This window comes from Capra hircus, chromosome 24 (genome assembly GCF_001704415.2).
Source record: "Capra hircus breed San Clemente chromosome 24, ASM170441v1, whole genome shotgun sequence".
Lineage (NCBI taxonomy): Eukaryota > Metazoa > Chordata > Mammalia > Artiodactyla > Bovidae > Capra > Capra hircus.
In genome coordinates this window covers 31930792-31954652 of record NC_030831.1, presented here as the reverse complement: position 1 = coordinate 31954652, position 23861 = coordinate 31930792, and the positions used below count along the sequence as shown (strand labels likewise).

General features: G+C 41.2%; 1 protein-coding gene across 5 annotated transcripts in view; it reads right to left on the bottom strand.

Moving 5' to 3' along the window:
• ZNF521 (zinc finger protein 521) overlaps window positions 1-23861 on the bottom strand; it is a 313735-nt gene that overhangs the window by 62493 nt on the left and 227381 nt on the right. The window lies entirely within an intron of this gene.

The following is a 23861-nucleotide window of genomic DNA, read 5'->3' as shown; positions in this document are numbered from 1 at the left end:
AGACCAACCTCTTTAGACATGCAAACTGATCTGTTCACAAATGGCTTAGCCTCTCTTCGCACTTTAGGAGCAGTCTCCTTCTCAGGCAGCATTTTCGCCTCCTGTCTGCAGGAAGCCCCTGGGGGTGGGGTGGGGAGGCACTATAGCACAGACCTGCTCTTCAAGGAGGTGGGAAGGAACCTGATTTGGGTCACAAGTCACCTACACACTCAAGACTGGCTTTACTGGTGGCAAAATTTATATTTTGGTCAAAAACTCTTGGAAGAAAAATCTAGAGCAAAATTATGTATATAATTTTATAAAAATTATAATTTTACATATAATTATAATTTTGTCTAATTATAGGTATATATATAATTTTACTAAATGTGTTCTTTCTTATCCCCTAAAAATGAAAATACAGTGAAAGGGAGGAAGGAAAGATTTAAACATTTGTAGAAGAAATGAAATATCTGCATATAAAAGTAGGAAGCGAAGAGTACAGTAACTCCTCCTCCCTCTTCCCCACCACTGGGATGGAAGCCGTGGAACAACAGGAGGAGCCCTGAGAATTACTTAAGTAATATTTGAAGACGTTCTGCCCAGGAAGCAGAGTAAGTACTTACAAAAAGTTCAGAACACAGGTGCTCTATGGGGTGCAGAAGCTTGTGATTGGAATGTCAGTGTGACAGATACCTGTGTGTCCTACTCACACCGCTCCTGGACCCCTGGACCCCAGCCTCCCCCAGACACCTCAGGTGCCAGGTTTGGGCTGATGGAACAGATGGATCTTTTAATGAGAGTCAGTGGAACCGAGCTCTTGCACTGAAACCTACCTCCCCCAGTTAGAGGACTGTATCTTTCTGATACAGTATCTTTCTAATACTGTATCTTTCAAAGTGGTAGTCAATAAACATTTAATTTATAACTGTCTTGGTCGAGATAGAAGACAGGAAAAAGATGTACCTTCCACTCTTAAACATGTAAGAAAAACTGGACAAAGCACATGATACAGCCTTTTTTAGACACTGGGTATGAGGCAGTGCAGGTGATCTTGAGAGAGATGTGATGTGAATCCCAAATTGCCCAGCTTATGTCTAGAGGGCTTTCAGCCACAGAGGAGGGAGGGGAAGCCAGGGTAACTATGGAGTCGTCCTCAGCTGGGAGCCCAAAGAGGCTAACACAGAGTTCCTAAAGCAGAGTCCCAGAGAGGAGAGAACAATCTAGACAGAGGATCTGGGACTCTGCTTGAGGAACTCTGAGCTCCTGAGCGTTGGCTAGTGTGATTAAAGATTTGAGTTTTATTTAATTTTAATTTAAATAGCCACCATGTGGCTGGTGGTGGTTTAGTCTCTAAGTTGTGTCTGATGTGTCTTGCAATCCCATGGTCTGTAGCCTGCCAGGCTCCTCTGTCCATGGGATTTTCCAGGCAAGAATACTGGAGTGGGTTGCCAGTTTCTTCTCCAGGGGATCTTCCTGACCCAGGAATTGAACCCAGATCTCCCGAGTGCAGGCAGATTCTTTAGGACTCAGCTATACGACTCCTTCTTGACAGGAGTGTAGTGAAATTGCCCACAGCACACATGAGGTTGTGTTCTCACAGATCTGAGCAGAAATTCTTTTACTTCAATACGTTTACCACACTGAGTAGAATATTCGGAAGGGTACTGCTTCAGTTGTAGGGGAAAATTAGCCCTAAATCAAAGGCTGTTCTGATTCCGTGAAAAATAGATAAATATGCCTCCAAAGGATCAAATTAACTTACATGCTTCCCAGAACAAAGCTCAACATATTATACACATACAAAAACACGAGCACCTAACAGGGCTTCCCTGGTGGCTCAGATGGTAAAGAATCCGCCTGGAATGCAGAAGACCTGGGTTTGATCCCTGGGTTGGGAAGATACCCTGGAGGAGGGCATGCTAACCTACTCCAGTATTCTTGTCTGGAAAATCCCATGGACAGAGGAGCCTGGCGGCTACAGTCTGTGGGGTCACAAGGAGTCGGACACGACTATTCGACTAAGCACAGCACAGCACCTAATGGTAAAATTCACAATATGCCAGCCATGTCACAATAAGGTCCCTTCAGCATGCAGGAAAACGCAGTGTATAAAGCAAAGATGAGTCAATAAGTAGAGCAGACATAGAAATGTCACAGGTAAAATCAGCAGACAAGGACATTAAAAAAGTTATCATAACTCTATTCCATGCATTCAAGAGGCAGAAGAAACACTAAGCATAGCTAATAGAGACATAAAAGACATAAAAAGACATATTGAACTTTAAGATAAAAAATTCACTGGGTGGATTTAACAGCAGATTAGACATCACAGAAGAAAAGATTAGTGAATTTAAAGACACAGGAATAAAAACTATGGAGAATGAAGCACAAAGAGAAAAAGGACTTTAAAAAAATGAACAAAGCATCACTGAGCTGTGAGATAACTTCAAGCAGCTTAATATGTTTATAATTGGAGTCCCTGGGAGGGGTACAGAAAAATATTTGAAAAATAGATAATTTTTGACTGATGAACTGTCATGGACATTCAGGTTACTTGAATATGTTCTAATCCTCTATATTTTCATGGTTTTAAGTTTAATTTTCTGATTATTGTAGTTAAAAATACATTAACCTTAGAAATGTCTAATATTTAAAAATAAGGCCACATTTAAAATCTGGAATCATGCATATTCTACTAAATAGATGAATGGTTTTCAGTATACATTCAAGAGGTGAAATCAAGCTCTAATATATTAAAACATTTATCTCCTACTCTGTGGACCTGAAACATTACTGATGAAGATGATGAAGAATTTCTCACACAATTCTCCTTCTCACTGAGATGAAGGCAGCTTGTGAATATGAAGAAAAGAAAAAAGAAATTTTGGCCATGGGTTGTTGCAGAGAAACATCAGCAAATTGTGTTATAAATGATATTGTCAGAGAGAACAGAAATCAACAAGTTTTAAATCAAAATGAGAGAAAAGGAAGGATAAAAAACATTAGGAACAAATGTAAAATCATTATGCTGTATGCCTTAAATTTATAGAAGGTTATGTGTCAGTTATATCTCAATAAAAGTAGGAAAAGTCAAGAACAACTTTAAGAGTGGGAAGTGAAACTTGGTCTAGTCAGGAAGGTGTAATTCATATACATTCAGACATTCATGGGTGTTTGGTTTTGGGATGAGACTCTGTCCACTTCTGCTTAACCTAATTCTACTTTATGCAGTCAGTATTACACTGACTGCAAAAATCTGAGCCATACTTTCCTCTACTTCGGACTGGATGATAATTAGAGATATAAACAATAAAAATATGCAATGTGGTTCTCAAGACAAAGAGTCAAAACAAGCAAGTAGTGCTTTTTGCTTCAAAACTTTGTCCATCACACTGTCATAAAGTATACTTTATATTTTTCCATATATAATGGTATCTTTGGAGATTGAAATGTTGAGCTAAGACTCAGTTTACAATAAAAAACAGAAATGATAAAGAGAAAAGTGTGAGGTCAAAGGGGAAAACAACAACATTAATAAAACCTCCTTACTGAGTCCCAATACTCTGGCCACCTGATGAGAACTGATTCATTTGAAAAGACCCGGATGCTGGGAAAGACTGAAGGCAGGAGGAGAAGGGGACAACAGAGGATGAGATGGTTGGATGGGATCACTGACTCGATGGACATGAGTTTGAGTGAACTCCGGGAGCTGGTGATGGACAGGGAGGCCTGGCGTGCTGCAGTCCATGGGGTCGCAGAGTCAGACACGAGTGAGTGACTGAACTGAAGATTAATATTCTCAAAGTCAAAAAGCTATTGAGCTAGGTGTTCTCATGCAATTTCCTCATTCCATGGGGGTAAAAAGACTACCTGGGTATGCATCAACTTGGTTTAAGGGAAGGAAGGAAGATTTAAGTCTCCTGAATCACAGCCCTGAGCCCTGTACACTGAATCCATCAATTTACTTAAGAGAGAAGTGAGTATGAATCAACTGTAGTCACTGATTTAACACGTGACTCTGATGCACCTTAAGGTGTATATTAAACAACTTATTGACTGGACACATATTAAAACGGGAAAGAATCTGTCTGCTATGCAGGAGACCTGGGTTTGGGCTCTGGGTCGGGAAGATCCTCTGAAGAAGGGAATGGCAACCCCCTCCAGTATTCTTGCCTGGAGAATTCCATGGTCAGAGGAGCCTGGTGGGCTACAATCCATGAGGTTGCCAAGAGTCAGACACGACTGAGTGACTAACACTTTGCTATCTGAACATGACTGACCAGAGATGTTTCTGTATTCACTTACATAACAAATTGCTGGCCATAGGTGTTAGTTTCTGCAAAAATTCCCCAGTCAATAATGTGTTAACATTCATAGAAAAATACGTTTTCTAATATAACCTTGGTCTACTTTGACCTGCTATACTTTCTATAAGAAACATTCATTCCATATTTAGTTACTAATCATTCTGGGTTCTCAGAATTTAGAAGCACTTCAAAGGGTGCTGGTTTGGATGAACCCAGCTCTCTTAAAAGATGAGAGATATGAGTCCTTCTTTAACCTTTGGATAAATAGTTCCCTTTAGACCTTGTAAGCAATTCCAATTCACTCCATTAATTGTTATTTTCATAAACTGTCATTCCAGCATCTTTTAGAGGAACACTTGAGAGGTTGAGAGCCAAGAAATTTGAATCCTGGCCCAACCACTGCTTGACGCTTGGGAAGCCATGGAACTGATACGGATCTCAGCTTTCTTATGAAAACTAGAGACAGAATGCTCTCTGTGCTGTGCTTGGTCGCTCAGTCATGTCCGATTCTTTGCGATCCCATGGACTGTAGCCCGCCAGGCTCCTCTGTCCATGGGGTTCTCCAGGCAACAATACTGGACTGGGCTGCCATGCCCTCCTCCAGGGAATCTTCCCAACAGAGGGTTCGAACTCAAGTCTCCTGCACTGCAGGTGGATTCTTTACTGTCAGAACCACCAGGGAAGCCTAAGAATACTAGAGTGGGTAGCCTATCCCTTCTCCAGGGGAACTTTCTGATCCAGGAATCAAACTGGGGTCTTCAGCATTGCAGGCTGAGCTACCAGGGAAGCCCCTGAATACTCTCTAGGTTTCTCTAAATCTTTCTGTTTTCAGTTGTTAAAGGTTAGGAGACCAAGAGTCTCTAGTCTTATATTTGCAGCTCTATCATTTATTTTTTTCCTTCTGTTTCCCCTTCTACTCATTAACAAGTAGAAGCATCTTTGAAAAGACATTGAATGGGGATGTGCTAAAGGAATTGTTATAATTTTTTATATCTTGCTTATAAACATCAGCTCTAGAACTGCTTCTTTTTCTCTCCTTAGTTTACCAGCCACTTGGGCCATGCTTCAGAAACTATGTAATAGGTTAATAGAAGCATTGGTAATCAGACTTTTTTTTTTTTTAAATGAGCAGCATGATGTAATGACAAAAGCTGAAGAATTGAAGCTGCTTTTATAAATTTATCATTTAAATGCAAGCTAATTTCAGAGCAATTCTTTATTTTTTGCTTCTTTTATTTGTCCTGAACACTTTTCCTTTTTCTTAATTCTCATTCAGATTTCTTTCCCTGATTATGTTCTACAGATGACTCCCACTTGTTAAGCTATTTTGATTTTATTTATTTTGTTATTTTTTTAGGCCATGTGGTACAGCATGCAGAATCTTAGTTCTCCGACCAGAGATTAAACCCAAGTCCCCTGCATTGGGAGCACAGAGTCTTAACCATTGGACCACCAGGGAAGTTCAAACTTTGATCTTATTTTTAATTGTAGGAACCAATAAATGACTTAACGACACTGATAGTCCTCATGCCTGATAAAAATACTCCTCCATAGTATATAAATACAGCTTCAAAAACTGCTATTTTTAAGCCATAGGTATTAGAACTATGCATGCACAAATGCTTTGAGTTATATAAATCCAAGTTATAATCATCATAAACCCAGTTCGACTTTAGTTAGTTTCATATTGCGTATGGAATTTTCTAGTATGGCACTATGCTAAAACATTCAAACAAAATTTCCTGAACACCAGTTATGTGCACTGTACATATGTAAACATGACTTTAATTAGTTGACATTACATGGCTACCACTAGTACTTCAAAGAGTACCCATGCATCAGATCTTATCAGTCTGAGATATGACTTCACCTTCAATACAATATTTGATCTCATAAATTTAACAGTTTATACCTCAAAGGGAGGGGTGGATTTTCTGCTGTTTTTTTATTTTTAAAATTTATTTATTTTTAATTATAGGATAATTGCTTTACAATATTGTGTTTGTTTCTTTCATTTATCAACATGAATCAGCCATAGATATACATACTATTTACAATGAAAATTGAATCTTAACTAGCCACATGGGAATATGGTAGACAACAATCCATTGTTGAACATTAGTCTTAGTATTTATCAGATTCATTGTCTGAATGAAATGAGGTCTCTGATTCAATTCAAGGGTTGGGCATTGTATACTTTACAGTTTGTAGAACTGTCTGATTAACAAATGTCAAAGAAGTCTATTGATGTTGAGCAAATTTGGCCTAATACTAAGGGATATCAAGACATAACTTAAGTTCAATTAATGGTTCAATCTCTCTTCCTCAAGGGAATCTTTTTGAATAGGCCATGACTGTATGCCTGTGTGTATGTGAAACAAGTTCAATTACAAGCTAACAAGATAGAATCAATTGTCTCTTTGGCTAAGCGGCAATGAAATAAGTAGGTGCTGCTTCAAGTAATTTAGGATAAAGTGGACTAAAAAAGTAGATTTGGGCACACTGAGAGTTCCTTGGACTGCAAGGAGATCAAACCAGTCAATGCTAAAGGAAATCAATCCTGAATATTCAATGGAAGGACTGATGCTGAAGCTGAATACTTTGGCCACCTGGTACAAAGGGCTGACTCATTAGAAAAGACACGGATGCTGAGAAAGATTGGAGTCAGGAGGAGACGGGGACAACAAGGATGAGATGGTTGGATGGCATCACCAACTCGAAGGACATGAGTTTCAGGAAGCTCCGGGAGCTGGTGATGGACAGGGAAGCCTGATGTGCTGCAGTCCATGGGGTCACAAAGAGTCGGACATGACTGAGCAACTGAAGTGAACTGAATATGGGCTCTGTGTATGTTTATGTGTGTAAAAGAGTGTCATAAATTTTCTCCAGGGAAATTTGCAGGATAGATTTAGTTTTCAAAATTGCTTTATTGTTAGTATTAGTCGTGGAAGAAGAAAGGTGTGAACTGGCTGTGATGGCTGGATGGCACCACTGACTCGATGGACGTGAGTCTGAGTGAACTCCGGGAGTTGGTGACGGACAGGGAGGCCTGGCGTGCTGCAATTCATGGGGTCGCAAGGAGTCGGACACGACTGAGCGACTAAACTGAACTGAACTTGCTGTTTCTAAACCATAAGTTTGCTGTTACTCAGTAGTGCCTGGCACAATAAGTTTTAATGTGAATATAAGCTCATATTTTGCAAATATTTGACCACTACGTAAATGCAAAATTGGGAAATGGTTGTTTCATCTTAGGTTCACTTTTTAGTTGTAGCAAGCTTTCTGACATTAGTATAATGTTTGTGTACTGTATCTCCCTTCAATGGCCCTCACAAATTAAGTTTTGCCTCTATTTAAATTTTTTTGCAATTTAGGAATTTGAATCCGAGGAAGAGCCTCAAGAAACAAGGTAAGACTCCTACATGACAACTCATCCCTGGAGAAGGAAATGACAACCCACTACAGTATTCCTGTCTGGAAAATTCCATGGACAGAGGAGCCCGGTGGGCTACAGTCCTGGGGTCGCAAAGAGTCGGACACAACTGAGCAACTGAGCACAGGACAACTCATAAGAATAAAGATTCTTGAAAACTTGAAAGTGGATTTCACTCCCCATGTAGTAATAGCCCAGCAATTTTGTCAAACTCGTGAACCTACTTCCAGATCTCACAAGCAAACCTTGGCTTCTCAGAACCTTTCCTTCCACAATCAAATTGACCAGAAAATATCCCTCTCTTCCTCTAGCTCCTAACTTTGTAGGCTGCAAGCTCATGAATGAAGTCAGGCTGTTGATATTATGCTTACATTCTACACAGTAATGTTATAAATTCAAATGAAGCAATATCTATGTTCTAGCTCCTCAAATGAATAGCTGATGCTATATAAATAGAAGGATTATTAATAACTACTTTGTTTTTCTATTCCCTCCGTAGTTTCAATCAATTATACACATAGTTACCTCCTTCTTTTTACTAGTGTACTATTTAAGAAACTATTTAACTGAAGAAGCAGCTCTGTTTTGTGTCATATGTAAAATAATTCAAAAGAAACATTTACCTCCTGGGGATTATTAAATAGCTAAAGAGGAGCCATATACGAACATTCTAGAAATGTCCATTCAAGTGGACAGAACTCTTTCTATCTTTTAAAACTTGCTTACTTAGGAGACAAGTACACTCAGACAACTCTTGGAAATTCAGAGAACATTTTAGCCCTAACAACTCCAATGATTAGTACATATTTGGGATGTCATGTAAAATTCAGAATAAAAACAAACTGAAGAATTAAGTTAATGTAATGGCTGCACTTGTATTTTTTGGCACTGTCAGAAAGGCCATCTAACTCTGAGAGCCTCCAGCAGCGTAAACTTGGATAAACCACTTGACCTCTCTTGGACTTGGTCTATTCATTTGGGCCAAGTGATTCATAAGGTCTGTTGTGGATTTAAAAAACGCTGCGGGCTTGTATTACTGGTCAGGAGTACCTTAATGAAGCTCAGATGGACAAATGCTGCGAAGCTATACTTGAAATACAGAGATGCACCACACCTTTAGTGAGTGTGGGGGCTGGATGGGCAAGTGTAGGAGAGAGAACAAGGAGGAAGCTGTGTTTGGGGGAGGTGAGTATTCAGCCTGAAATGAAAATGAGATTTTTGTGTGGGCATATACAACAACCCCACGACAGCAATAAAGGCCAGGTTGTGGAAGCCCTGAACTCTGAAATAGGGGCTTTAGATTTTGGTCTGTAGGCAACAGAAATGGGGGAAGGTATAGAGTGGTATAAGTGAGACTGCAGACTCTTGAGCAGAGTAACAGCATTAATCATAACAATGGCTAAATCTTGTTAAGCCCTTACTGTTTGTTAGGCATTAGTTCTCATCTATTACATAATTAACTCATTGAGAGAATGGAAATATCAGCTATGAATTAGATGCTATTATTAATACTATTGCTTTTGTCAACAAAGAAAACAGGGAAAAGGAGAATTTAAGAAATGTGCCTAACCACAAATACAAAAACATTTTAGAAAAAAGGCCCACTAAAGATGAGATCCAGAATGATTTGGAGAGGAGCCAACAAATATGATTTTAGTTTCAGAAATCTGAGTTTTGGAAAAAAATCTATTGCATTAAAAAATGTGTGTATTTTAAGTGTAGTGATCAACTATTACAATGAAGTTTTATTTCTTGGAAGAGAAAAGTAAATTCAGAGTGTTATAGCTGTGTTTGTGAGTTTATAAGAATGCATGTATTAAAGAAAAATGAATTTGAAACAAATCTCTATCCAATCCAAAACGGACCTGGTTATTTGGTCATAATTGCCATAAAAACTTGGAAGCAACCAAGATATCCTTCGATAGGTGAAAGAATAAACAAACTGTGGTATATCCAGACAATGAAATATTAGCCAGAAATAGAAAGAAACGAGCTATCAAACCATCAAAAGACATGCGGGAAGTGTAAATGCATATGAAAAAGTCAGTCAGTGGTTAGTTCACTCACTCAGTCGTGTCTGACTCTTTGCGACCCCATGGACTGTAGCACGCCAGGCCTCCCTGTCCCTCACCAGTACCTGGAGTTTACTCAAACTCATGTCCATTGAGTCAGTGATACCATCCAACCATCTCATCCTTTGTCATCCCCTTCTCCTCCTGCCTTCAATCTTTCCCAGCATCAGGGTCTTTTCCAGAGTCGGTTCTTCGCATCAGGAGGCCAAACTATTGGAGTTTCAGTTTCAGCATCAGTCCTTCCAATGAATATCCAGGACTGATTTCCTTTAGGATGGACTGGTTGGATCTCCTTGCAGTCCAAGGGACTCTCAAGAGTCTTGTCCAACACCACAGTTCAAAAGCATCAATTCTTCGATGCTCAGCCTTCTTTATGGTCCAGCTCTCACATCCATACATGACCACTGGAAAAACAATAGCTTTGACTAGATGGACCTTTGTTGGTAAAGTGATTTTTCTGCTTTTTAATGTGCTTTCTAGTTTGGTCATAGCTTTTCATCCAAGAAGCAAGCTTCTTTTAATTTCGTGGCTGCAGTTACCATCTACAGTGATTTTGGAGCCCTGAAAAATAGTCTCTCACTGTTTCCACTGTTTCCCCATCTATTTCCCATGAAGTGATGGGACCAGATGCCATGATCTTCATTTTCTGAATGTTGAATTTTAAGCCAGCTTTTTCACTCTCCTCTTTCACTTTTATCAAGAGGCCCTTTAGTTCTTCACTTTCTGCCCTAAGTGCAAGTGCTGTCATCTGTGTATCCGTGGTTATTGATATTTCTCCCGGCAGTCTTGATTCCAGCTTGTGCTTCATCCAGCCTGGCATTTTACATGATGTACTCTGTATATAAGTTAAACAAGCAGGGTGACAATATACCGCCTTGACATTCTCCTTCCCAATTTGGAACCAGTCTGATGTCCGGTTCTAACTGTTGCTTCTTGACCTGCATACAGATTTCTCAGGAGGCAGGTCAGGTGGTCTGATATTCCCATCTCTTTCAGAATTTTCCACAGTTTGTTGTGATCCACACAGTCAAAGGCTTTGGCGTAATCAATAAAGCAAAAGATGATGTTTTTTTGGAACTCTCTTGCTTTTTGGATGATCCAACAGACATTGGTAATTTGATCTCTGGTTCCTCTGCTTTTTCTAAATCCAGCTTGCACATCTGAAGTTCATAGTTCATGTACTGTTGAAGCCTGACCTGGAGAATTGTGAGCATTACTTTGCTAGCATGTGAGATAAATGCAACTGTGAAGTAGTTTGAACATTCTTTGGCATTGCCTTTCTTTGGGATTGGAATGAAAACTGACCTTTTCCAGTCCTGTGGCCACTGCTACATTTTCCAAATTTGCTGGCATATTGAGTGCAGCACTTTAACAGCATCATCTTTTAGGATTTGAAATAGTTCAACTGGAATTCCATCACCTCCACTAGCTTTGTTTGTAGTGATGCTTTCTTTGCATCACTTGACTTTGCATTCCAGGATGTCTGGCTCTAGGTGAGTGATCACACCATCATGGTTATCTGGGTCGTAAAGGTCTTTTTTGTATAGTTCTGTGTATTCTTGCTACCTCTCCTTAATATCTTCTGCTTCTGTAAGGTCCCTAACATTTCTGTCCTTTATTATGCTCATCTTTGCATGAAATGTTCCCTTGGTATCTCTAATTTTCTTGAAGAGATCTCCAGTCTTTCCCATTCTATTGTTTTCCTGTATTTCTTTGCACTAATCACTGAGGAAGGCTTTCTTATTTCTCCTTGCTATTCTTTGGAACTCTGCATTCAAATGGGTATGTCTTTCCTTTTCTCCTTTGCCTTTAGCCTCTCTTATTTTCTCAGCTATTTGTAAGGCCTCGTCAGACAACCATTTAGCCTTTTTGCATTTCTTTTTCTTGGGGATGGTCTTGATCCCTGCCTCCTGTACAATGTCATGAACCTCTGTCTATAGTTCTTCAGGCAGTCTGTCTATCAGATCTAATCCCTTGAATGTATTTGTCACTTCCACTGTATAATCGTAAGGGATTTGATTTAGGTCATACCTGAATGGTCTAGTGGTTTTCACTACTGTCTTCAATGTAAGTCTGAATTTGGCAATAAGGAGTTCATGATCTGAGCCACAGTCAGCTCCCAGTCTTGTTTTCACTGACTGTATGGCTTCTCCATGTTTGGCTGCAAAGAATATAATCAATCTGATTTCAGTATTGACCATCTGGTGATGTCCATGTGTGGAATCTTCTCTTGCATTCTTTTGTGTTGACTATATTAATAAGTAAAAGAAGCCAATCTGAAGAGGTTGCATCCTGTATGAGTCCAACTATTTGACATTTTGGAAAAGGCAAAGTTATGGAGACAGCAAAAAGATCAGTGTTGCTAGGGTTTTGAGAGGAGGGGGGCAGCACAGTGGATTTTTAGGGCAGTGAAACTATTTAATTGGCAGTAATGTATTAATATTGGTTCATTGTTTGTAACAAATGTACCACAGTAATGCAAGATGTTAAAAACAGGGGTATCTGGGTGTGGGGTAGGGGGAGTATAAGGGAGTTCTCTGTACTTTTTATTTCTACTCAATTCTTCTGTGAACCTAAAACTGGTCTAAGAAATAGCATATTAATTAAAAAAATATAATCAACCTAATCTAAAACTGACTTTGTTTCTCGAATATGGCATGAATGAAAGTTACTCAGTCTTGTCTGACTCTTCATGACCCCATGGACTATACAGTCCATGGAATTCTCCAGGCCAGAATACTGAAGTGGGTAGCCTCTCCCTTCTCCAAGGGATCTTCCCAACCCAGGGATAGAACCTAGGTCTCCCTCATTGCGGCTGGATTCTTTATCTTCAGGCAGTCTGTCTGTCAGATCTGAGCCATATCTATCTGAGCCATATCTATCTGAGCCATAAGGGAAGCCCAAGAATACTGGAGTCGGTAGCTTATCCTTTCTTCAGTGGATCTTCCTGACCCAGGGATGGAACCGCAGTCTCCTGCATTGCAGGCGGATTCTTTACCAACTGAGCTATCAGGGAACCCCTGAGTATGGCATCAGTTCAGTTCAGTTCAGTTGCTCAGTCATGTCCGACTCTTTGAGACCCCATGGACTGCAGCATGCCAGGCCTCCCTGTCCATCACCAACTCCCGGAGTTTACTCAAACTCATGTCTGTTGAGTCAGTGATGTCATCCAAACATCTCATCCTGTGTCGTCCCCTTCTCCTCCCGCCTTCCATCTTTCCCAGCATCAGGGTCTTTTGAAATGAGTCATTTCTTTGCACCAGGTGGCCAAAGTATTTCAGTATGGCATACCTAAGTGGAAAAATCCTGTTCCTCTGGCTTCCGATACTCCCTCTTCAGTCCACACCAATGCCAGAATGATAAGGAAATGTTAGCAAGTCACTCTCCTCTTAAACTTCCTCAGGAAAACCCACGGGTGGCAAGATGAAGCTGGTACTCCTCGGTATGGCTTGCAAGGTCTGTAACAGTGAGGTGTGTTCCATTCCTTGGCACACCTTGCATCATTGGATCCCACCCAGGATATTTATGATTCCTCAAGAGGTTGGAGAAGACTCTTGAGAGTCTCATGGACAGCAAGGAGATCAAACCAGTCAATCCTAAAGGAAATTAACCCTGAATTTTCACTGGAAGGACTGATGTTGAAGCTGAAGCACTAATACTTTGCTACGTTATAAAAAGGGCCAACTCACTGGAAAAGACCCTGATGCTGGGAAAGACTGAGGGCAGGAGGAGAAGAAGGCGACAGAGAATGAGATGTTTGGATGGCATCACTGACTCAATGGACATGGGTTTGAATAAACTCTGGGAGTTGGTGAAGGACAAGGAAACCTGGCATGCTGCAGTCCATGGGGTCACAAAGGACTTAGCAACTGAACAACCAGAGGTTTTTCAGAAACAGGAAAGTACTTCTCTGGCCTTGCAAGCTCCTGCTTATTCTTCAAATATCAGTGAGGGAGTTCTTTTCCTAAGTCTTCTCTTAGCTTCCCAGGAAGCTTTAAGATCCCTTTTCCTGGTACAGAGCCTCTGGAAGATAAATACCACATTGTGATGCAACTGTTCATTTGCATATCTGGTGCCTCATTTGATCCGAGTTCCTTTATGGCGCCACTATGCTGTATTTGTCTTTATATCCCTGATGTCTCAAACGGAGCCTAGTATATAGTAGATGTTGAATAAATGCTTACAGAATAAACACTGGGAGTTGAATATTCAGGCTCTGATTCACCACAGCCTCTATGGTATATCCTTTAGCTGGTACTTTAACAGTTCACACGTCTCCAATTAATTCTCACTTGTATATATAGTGAACTCGATTATCCACAAGAGGATTGCCCACATTGTAGTTTAGTGTAGCAAATCTTACTTTTAACTTCTTGTTGACATCACCAGCTGTTTACTTATGTCCTTCATTGACACTGTCACCAATTCTACCTACTTTTACTCTTGTATCAGCCAAGAACACAGCAGAATATGGGGAAGGGAGAGGTTTTTTAAAGAAACATTTATTTGCCTCTCCTTATCTAAAATTTTGGTCTTAAAAATGCAATCGATCTCAAAGGCAGAGAAAAAGAGGAGAGACCAAATGAAGCAGATAATTCTGTATCTCAAACTACAAATCTCTGAATAGTTTTGAGAATGTGTTACTTAATCAATAATACTATACACTATAAATGTTATTGGAGAAGGAAATGGCAATCCACTCCAGTATGCTTGCCTGGGAAATCTCATGGATGGACCACGGGGCTGCAAAGAGTTGGGCCCAACTGAGCAACAGCTAAACAACATACAATACATTCGTATGTCTATTATATTAGTATTTTATAACTCCTCACTTTTTCAGTGTGTTTGGATCCACCAACTTGATGATCACACTAACTGGCAGGATGTTTAGGAATAAAACAAGAGCAGCTGCACATGCCTAAAATAATCATATAGTAAAACACTACCTTCAATTTCAGCTTGCTCATACAGACAGAAAATAAATACTTCAATCTCAGGCACAGGATTTTTTTTGTTTTATTTTGTTTTATGCTTCCCTGAGTATATATTTTTTAATGTCATTTACATTAAACTCTTGAGCTGCTGACTGTGACTTAGATTTGTCTGAAGGCCCCCAGTAGTGATTCTTCTTTTAAATATAAAAGCCTAATGAACCCAGATTTTCAAAAGTAGCTAATATTGGGTTGAGGGCCAAACAATATAATGATGCAGAGCTACTTGCATTATTCCTGGAGCTATTTGATTTTGACAAGCCCACATTTGGTAATTAACATGAGAATGCCCCCTTGGGCCGTTCTCCTGTTAGCTAAAATATCTTATAAATTACTGTAATAAAAGGGGAAAAAAAGGAACATGCTGCCTGTCAATGTTTCAACTTATCTAGCAAGAGGAGGAGACAAAGCCCTGATCTGGAAGCACGCAGATGCCAAATGGGAACGTAAATTCTACTACCTTCTGTCCCGACAGGAGACAGTTACCTATTCATTGGTGGGAAAGGCATGCAAGCACCCATCGATTTCCCCAAGTGAAAGGTGCGCTGGTCCCTTGGACAGGTAGTATTTTTATGATTCACATTTGCACTCAGGCAGTGATTATCGTCATCTACTAAACACCAGGTCAGTGGACACAGCATGTGCAACTGAAGCCGCAGCTTCAGATATTCCATTTTCAGGTCTCTTGGCAGAGTTTAATAAATAATCCCATCTACTAATGATGGAAAGTACAGTCTAATTTATTATACTAATCTAGATGAATGTATTAACATGGCCGTAATAGAGATTCTATGTGCATTTGTGGTTAGGAGTCAAATGTCTCTCTTCACTACCTCTGTTTGCCCCCATCTGGCTGCGAGCTTGTAATCAGCTAAAGGAACTGGAAGTAGACAAACGACCAGGTTTTATAGCTTATTTTCTTGGGATGAAGATTTAGCAATGATGCAATTCTAATTCTGGCAAAGAGAAATAACAATCCCTGACTATTTCCTCAGAATTGACTTTTAAAATTCTTTCCATCCATATGTTTTTTTTTTTTCTGCTCCACCCACACATATATCAGCCTCCTGCAGACATAAAGGCCATCAATATGAGACAAGTAACACACTCTTCATAAGTGTGGAAACTATTGTGTCTAAACATATCTATATTGATACACTCTGAGTATCAGGTCATCAGGTAAAGGCCTATGCAACAAAAGAAGCTTAATTTTCTCACAGTACAGTTTTACCTCCTGTTACTTAAACAACTTGTAAGATAAATATCAATTTATCTTATCCTGGGACAATAACCATATTATTTTGAGTTGAGTTGACAACAGCCGTTGATTGAAACAAAACTTTTCTATGTTCTATTACTTAAGGTCTTTTTATTTTTTTTATCCTCCAGTTAAACAACACCAGAAGGAATCAATAGGTATAAAATGTAGACTTATTGATAAAAATTCCAAGCCCGCCATAGACTATAGCACAAAAATAGCTGTGCTGAATCCACAGCAGACATACTTTGCTACTACTGCTGAATTTTAACAGGAATGGATCCAAAATCATGTCAGTGTTCCCATTTTTGTGCTACAGAGTAATGACATTTAATCAGGAATATTACTACACTCTTTTGGTGACAGCTGAGACACGAAACCAGCCAGCTGATGCAATTCCTGTCTTATTGTTGGCGGCCTATAGGCAGCAGCCACCAACAGGAAGCTGTCTTACCTTGTATATATCATCAGAGGAAACTTTATGGGACAGGGCTTACAGAACAGACTGCAGATGGAGTCCATCACGTTTCCCAGAGACTTCTGAAATCAGCCTAGTCTTCACCTATCCCTGTGGCCGAAGGGAGCGTAAGGATTTAACTGTTCCAGATTTTTAATACAACAGTGCTGCCCTCGCCAGGTGTGAGGCAACATAAGGTTTGCAGAATACAACTGCCATAGCTCCTGCTCAGTTAGATCGATGGCCTATAATTACCTGGGAATTACTTGGACGCAAATCAATGGTGTATTACGTCCCATTCATAATGAGCAGGGTAACTTTTGCCTGGTCTAGAGACGTCATGATAAAGACAATGTCCCCATCTGCTTCCCCTGTCCTCCTCTGCTGCCCAAATTGCAGGTGACCCAGCCCAGAAAGCCTGGGGACATGGGATGAGGGAGGGCTTCAGGCAGGCAGGGAGTGGGGGCTGTGCACCTTCCAACTCTGAAAACGGCCCTCAGTGCAGTGGTTGCAGGTTTTCCCTCTCAACCCAATACATGCACGGAGATTGACATCTCTGAGATAAAAGGCACTGCATTCCATTAGAAGTCATCAGCTTGGCCAGCCTCCTCCCCCGGCCACGCCCCAAGGGATCCAGCCACATTCTGATGACATCCATCAAGCTCCCAATTCTAGCTCAACAGTTTGCAGCAATTTCTCCATCTTACAGCTCTCACCAAGGGAAGGGGGCGGGGAGGGAGACCCAGGCAAGTGGTGGGGAGGGGCTGCTCCGTGCTATTTGATCAAGCACCGAACGTGCAGCCCCATAACTAAACTGCCACCAACGCACCACTCTGTCCTGTAATACTTCTGAAAAGTAAAGGAGCAGAGCAGGAGTCCTGCTGGATTTCCCTTAGCAACCTGACAGGAGCCCACAAGGTCAGCTAGCAGGAAGCGTAGAAAATTATACAGTGGGGAATTATCAGCTAAATTATTTCACTATACTCAGGATTTTTACTGTTCTTCCCAAGACAGTGGCCTCTTGCTACCCAGATTAGAAACACGAATAAAAGGACAGAATGACAAAAGGAGGGAGAAAGGAAAGGGAAACATTTAAAACTCCTTATTTATCTTATTATACACACACACACACACACACACACGTATTCTGTGTGTGTATGTATTTGTGTATTTTTTGGCTTTGGTTTTTGTTTTGACGTGACTCGTTGAGGCAGCTGCCCAGGGATCCGATCTGCTTGTTTTCCTTCTCTGGCCAGGATGATGCGTTTTATCCTTTTTGTTTGGGGTGGAAGGACAATGGGGGCTGGGCTGGAGACTGCCTCCCAATCAGGTTTGCAGCACAAGCTACTAGCTACCGCAGCAGGAGCAAGCATGATTTATCAATTAACAGGTAATGAAAAAAATTCTCTGCAATTAAAGATATGATTTTGCTCAAACAGGAAGCGGCACCATACAACTGTGTACCCCTCACAGGAATACTCCGCTCCCGTCACTAATGTGGAACACAGCTAATTTTAACAGAGTGTGTGTGGGTCCCTTGGGGGACTCCATGTTGATGAAGGAATATACAGTAGGGAACCCCCAGAGGACCTAGCTGATTGGAGAGCCCCAGGAAAGGTGTAGGGAAATTACATTTCCTGTTTCTTCAGAGAGTTATTAAAGGGAAAGGCAGCTTTAATCACTGAAAGACCAGTTGCTGTATTATTTTTGATTTATATACCAAAACAATACCCTTTTATTCCTTGGTTGCTTTTTAATATATATGTCAGCTTAGTCAATATTATATTTCAGTACAACATATAAACGGCTGTAGGAGCTTGTTAAAAATGTGAAGGGTTTTGAAAGATTATACAAGATAAAAGGTATTATTGCTACTCAACCTCAAATGAGAGAAAATTGAAGTAGACAGACAGAAATTTTCCCTCTTTTTTCTCCCCTTTCATGTGAATCAACAAGATCATTTTTTTAAAGGAACGAACCATGAATTTTCTAATGATATGAAAAATTGTAAGATTTCCAATGTTTTCTTTTTCTGAATTTACAGACAGTTTCCTTAGAAAATGTTCATTTCTATGCAATAACCGTAGAAAGGACAGAGTGATTTGTTAAAATTATGTTTATGTCACTTTGCCTAAAATACTTCTCTACGGTCAATATTTTCCATCAATAATTTAATAAACTTTGGGGGTAGGGGAACCTTCAGATCACCTAGTTCAACCCTTGATTTTTCAGGTAAGAAAACAAAGAGACGGGCTAAGTATTAAAAACGATACAACAACAGCTATAGTGAATCTAACGTCAGTTGGGTGATTACTCCATCAGGCACGGCTCTGAGCTCATTGCATATATTATTTAATTCTCACAAAAGCTCTATGAGGCATTATTATGAATACACCTATTATTATTTTTATCTAATAAGGGTGAGTGATTCCCTCAAGGTCAAACATGAGGAGGGCAGAGACAGGACATGGGGCCAGACAGCTTGGACTCTGGAGTCTATGATGTTAATCACTAGGCTATGCTGTTTCTTCTGTTACATTGATTACTGAGGCTTAGGCACTGGACCCCAGATCCCTGGACTTCAGGTCTGACATAAAAAAGAAAACGATTTGATATCTATTAGATTATGTGGGAACACTCTCTGCACCAAGATAACCCCTCAGTGCTGAATTTCAAGAAGACAGTCCCAGAACCAAGTCTAGCTATGAAACCCAACAGGATAGCACATGTCAGTCAGGGTGCTGGATGTGGCTGCTGGACCGAGGGCGGGCAGGGGGTGGGGGGTAGGGAATACAAATGACCTTGGGCAAAATCAGGGGAGGAGGCCAGGCTCCTACTGCTGTGACCTCTGACCTCCCAAGAAAGATCCTCCTGGGTCCTCCTCTATCCCCCCAGGTTAACTCTCCCCACTTCAGCAGTTCAGCCGAAACCTGATTACACTGATTAAAAACCAGTGTTCTATTTCCGCCCTTTTAAAATTTAATAGAAAGATGAAGTCTTCCTAAAACAGCCAAAATCTATAACCGTTCTCACAAATATCCTCACTGAAAAACTCTGCTTGCCAAAGCTGTGTTCAAGAACAACTACAGTGAGGGGCATGAGTGCAAACAGCTTTCTTTGAAAACACAAATGAAAAAAAAAGAAAAGAAAAGGGGGAAAAAAGTACATTCTGGCACCTGTAAGTGATGGAAAACGCTGCTTCAAACCCTGCCCCACAGTATTACCTCGGGCAAAGGTTTCCTCTTGTGTTAGAACTGGAACGTTTGGAAGCAGGCTGCCCCCACCAGTTTTGTTCTTGCTTCTTTGGAGGATTCCTCTGACAGTGCCTAACTGCATTATCGAGATTCCTGTTGCTGGCAATGGCCAATTCATTTGTATTACCACATTTAGACCGTACACTAAGCAAACAATCGCAGGTATGAAGAGTGGTCTCACGGATGTCACGGGAACTGACTGCTCTGGCTGGCTTGGAGAACACCAGCAGCAGGAAATCAAGCAGGTCCTCCCCATTCTTCCCATCCAGTTTTCCTGCCCTCTTCCAGACCCGCAGACAGACTGATGGATACACAGTGCTCATGCGCGCACCCTCCCCATGCACACTGCCTTGCCCTTTCTGGGGAAGAACTGGGACAGACATCAAGCTCAGCGTCTTCATTTAGCAGCTGAGGAACTGACTATGGGAAGGGATAAGAGGCTCGCCACATGGCAGTCAGTGGCTTGATTCTGAGGACATCGGACCACTGTTCTTTACGCAGCACCACATCCTAAATAAAAGCATGGAGAAGTCCTCCATTCTTGGAGGGTTTGGGACTTTTCCTTTCTATAGCCCTTGTTCGGTGACTCTGTATTACAAGTGATCAGTTTCACAGGCCTCTCTGAAGGCCTTCTGCTCAGATATCCTTACCCCCTGGAGTAGCGGCCCCACTGGTAGAATCAGACGCAAAACAGTACGGAGAGCATCCTTCCCTGCCACTCAGCCCTTTCCACGTGGCTCGCACACCGGTCCAGCCACACAGAGGATACCTCTCAGCGACTCAGCCGCTCCAGCTCTGAAAACAGCTGAGCTGTTAAGGGCATCAACTCTCTCAGCATCAAAATGTTAGAGGATGTCAGAGACCAGCAATGTTTCAAAGAATTAATTAAGGAAAATAAACATTACAAAGTTATTTAGAGGTTCAGACTAGGAAAAAATATGAAGAAAGATAACCCTGAGTCATAGTCTAATTTTGATAGGTACAATTTGTACCTATCTTTCAGTAGATGAGAGAGGTGGCACACGAAACGGACCATTAAACAGTAGTGTGAAACCAGGGAAATTAACCAGCTGCTGTGAAAGCCACCTCTCTTATTCTCTGCGAAAAAGGAGAGAGAGGGTGGGGGTGGGGAGGAGGGTGCACAGGAATAAAGGAGCTGATTGTACCGACAGAGCCTGAGCTTAGAAGTCTGTGGACAGCCTTTAAGCTAGTGAACAGAAAATGTGTGATCAAAAAATAATAATTGTATGTGAATGATCTTTCATACTTTTGAAGTTATAATAATTTGATCTAGAAGGGCTTAAAGATCATTTCATGCAAGGCCCTTGATTTAACACAACATGAAACCAAGGAACTGAGGCTGAAGAGAACTGACTTGACCTCCTGTTCCCGTAGCAAGTTGGTGGCATGAGGCTGGCCTCCTGGCTCTCTGCCCGCCTTGCTCTCTCCACTGACCTGCACTGCCTGGCCATCCAACAAGCCAAAGGGCACTAGTGAGCCCTTCTCAACTGAGCAGGTAAGTACGGGGTACAAGATGGTTGGGTTTTGGCTGTTTAGCTGTTTTTCTGGACCCACAGGAGGCAACCTCTTTTCTCAATCTGGAGGAATTTATGGGACCATTTGGGTGTTGACTAAGCATCCCATGTGCCTCCACCAAGCAAGAAATACAAAAAGATCACACGTCCATATGAGCAAAGAACCTGGCAAACGGCCATGCCCCAAGGTCAATGCAGGAGAGCGGCCACAGGAATACTCTGTGTCCCAGAGTGTAGGACCTTTGGGAAAGGCATGATGTCAAAGATGGGAGAGGGGAGGAGACTTGGGGGGAGAACGGATACATGTATATGCATGGCTGAGTCCCTCTGCTGTCCACCTGAAACTATCACAGCATTGTTAACTGGCTACACCCCAATATGAAATACAAAGTTAAAGAAAAAGATGGGAGAAGAATGCCATCTTCTGAATGCCTTCCTTCCAGGTGCTGCTCCATTGTCTGTCTTTTTTTCACTGTATTTTTTAATTTTTTATTTCTTTGGCCTTGCTGTGCGGCATGTTGGATTCAGTTCCCCAGGCAGGGATCAAACCCATGTCGCCCGCGGTGGAGGCTCAGAGTCCTAACCACTGGACCGCCAGGGAAGTCCTTCCATTTAGTCTTTACACACCCTTTTCTTAGATGAGACAATTGTGACCAGAAGTGTTGAGTGACCTGCCTATTACACCAAGAACAAATACTCCAAGCCGGGTCCACTTGAGTTCAAGTTCTTCCTTTGAGACCCTGTTGCTCTTCTCTCTATATGTGCTGTGTGAGTAACATGGCAAGTAGGTCTTTGGGTGAAATCAGACTGTGATATCAGGTTATCATTTATATCTTATTTGCTTCATCCAATAAATTCCAAATTTTTTTCTCCCAGTAAATTCCAAATTTCTCTCTCTTCCTGAATGAAAAGAAAAGTCTGTCTCTTCTCCACTTCCCTTTCTGGTCTCAGCCTGACACACGGAAGAACAAAAAGGACAGCAGCCAACGTGAAGGAAAGGAGCATCTCTCTGGATAAGACCGCCGTGCCAAGAAAGAGAGAGAATGTAGGAACAAAGTAACAAATTATATTGTCAGAGAAAATGTGAACTTTTTGATTGGGGATGACATTTATTTTAAGTGTGCAATGACGGCAGGGAATCTGTCAGGGTAAGACATGGCAGAGGTTTCAGCGTTTCTTAAGAGTGTCGTGGGAATTTAGCTAAAACTGTTAAAACTGACACCATTGGCTTTTGTTAACACATTAAGCATGGGAAAAGTGCCAGTCAGCATAGCCTCCATAGCATCAGTTCAGTTAAATCATCTGGAAGATGCATAAAACTGAGGGGGAGCGGGAGGGGGATAATAACGGCTACATTTTTCAAGACTTGGGGAGACTGAGGGGGAGAAGGCCAGTGCCATTTTGATAAGAATGACAAATGATTCCTTTAAGATATAGCTCCCTACAAGGGAGAAGGAGAGGGGAGGGCATTTTTTTCAGCCCCACTATATTCCTAAAGATATTTGTGTGGAGGAAAGCAAGTACCGCACGATGCTAAGATTCATAGAGGGAAATACTCATTGATCAGCACATAGGTGGACACACATGAAGGTGGCGGAAGTAAACTGAGGACCTACCTGTCTCAAACTTCCTGCTTTAAAAAAGATTCAATTATTATTTCCGAGTTAAGTTGAGGGAGAAAAAGCAGAAATTCCACCGTTTACTGAGTGAGATGAACTAAATCAAATGCGAAAGCACTTTTGCTTTTCCAGGAAATCTTCAAACGAACCCAATAAACTGAACCTTGCCTTGACCTGATTCGTTTCCAGAAGCAGATGAAAAGAAAAGAAAACCGACAGCTTGACAATGCCGTGGTTTCCAACAATTAAGTGGACCTGTGCTCTTGGTGACCAGACCGCTGTTATATTGAAATGGTAGCCTAAGCTTCTTGGACAAATGTTTCGACTGGAGCCGAAGAATTTCATTCTCAGCACCCTCTGGCTAGTAAAACGAAAAATTACATGTTTGTGTCACAGGAAGACTTCAGAAAAAGGGTTTGGTGTTTATGTTTGAAGAGCACAAAAGATATTGTCATGCTGCCAAACTGTGCTAGAAAATGCAAGGCCTTTGCCCATAACCCTGTCTGTGTGTTCTGCAAGATCTTAGGAAGTGAAATAGTCCCCCAAAGTTAGGAAGTCCCTTGGGGGCTATTTTTCCTTAGGGCACAGAAAACTGAAATTCTGTGCTAGGGTCCCCTTATTGACTCCCGACTCAAGAAAAGCCTTCCATTTGGCAAAACTCTATGAAGCAAATGACTTTCTTGCCCTTTGGCAGAGACTGAACTCTGCCTGTACTTCTACATTAGGATTTACACTCTCTGAAGTCTGCAGAGGCTCTGAGTTTGCTGGTATCTATCTGCCTTGGGATTTTCTGGTCAGCTTCCAAGAGAGTGTTTATTGTCCATAGGTTAGGGTGCCTTTAATTCAAAGGCTTTCCCAACTCCCTGGTTATCTGTAAATGATTACTCCATGCTCAGATTTTTCAGCAACAGACCCTAATGAATGTAAATAAAATAAGCTTCAGTTTTCCAATT